Source organism: Trichechus manatus, unplaced genomic scaffold (genome assembly GCF_000243295.1).
Source record: "Trichechus manatus latirostris isolate Lorelei unplaced genomic scaffold, TriManLat1.0 scaffold00088, whole genome shotgun sequence".
Taxonomy (NCBI): domain Eukaryota; kingdom Metazoa; phylum Chordata; class Mammalia; order Sirenia; family Trichechidae; genus Trichechus; species Trichechus manatus.
This window is the reverse complement of record NW_004444024.1, coordinates 2,577,179-2,577,973: the sequence shown is the minus strand read 5'-3', so window position 1 is coordinate 2,577,973 and position 795 is coordinate 2,577,179. Positions and strand designations below refer to the sequence as shown.

The 795-nt window shown below is 32.8% G+C and overlaps 1 non-coding gene across 1 annotated transcript; it reads right to left on the bottom strand.

Moving 5' to 3' along the window:
* Positions 1–362: 362 nt before the first annotated feature.
* LOC111821549 (U6 spliceosomal RNA) lies at positions 363–469 on the bottom strand. Its single transcript, XR_002824927.1, has one exon. It is a non-coding gene; the product is annotated as a U6 spliceosomal RNA (small nuclear RNA).
* Positions 470–795: the final 326 nt, after the last annotated feature.

Sequence of the window (795 nt, the reverse complement as noted above, 5' to 3'; positions counted from 1 at the left end):
TAGGCAGCATATAGATGGATTGTGCTTTTTATCCATTCTGCCACTTTCTGTCTCTTTATTGGTGAATTTAGTCCATTAACATTCAGCGCAATTATTGATAGATATGAGCTTAGTGCTGTCATTTTGACATCTTTTTTTTATAGTGCTGTTGACTGTTTCTTTTTCCACTTAGTTTTCTGTACTGCGTCATTTTCTTTTATGTATTTTCTTTTCATCTTTTTCATGGTTGTTGATTTTGTATTTGTTGAGTCTTTATGTTTTTCTTGGTTTTTATTTTGATGTATAGGCTTGTTAGTTCCCTTCGTGGTTACTTTAATATTTACCCCTATTTTTCTAAGTTTAAACCAGTCTTTTATTTCTTTAAAAATAGGGAACACTTCAGGGATTTGTGTGTCATCTTTGCCTAGGGGTCATGCTAATCTTCTATGTATCATTCCAATTTTAGTATATGTGCTGCTGAAGCGAGCACAAGATTAGACTCTTATATTGCTCAGATTTTTATATTGACATGCCGCACAGTGTGGTTGTAAATGGGAATCTATAAAGTACTATATACACAACATACAAATTAAATATATATGATAATATCTGCAAAATTAATCCTCCAAAGGAAGAGAAACCTCAGTAATTCCTCACTATTCTTCGTTAAATACCTACTTTGTTCCCAGCATTGTGTTGAGTATGTTCACCTACATTATCTCATTTAAACCTCAGAAGCCTAAAACATAACAACTGATGTTCTTGTAGTTAGTTGCCTTGGAGTGGTTTTGACTCAATGTGACCTTATGTATAACA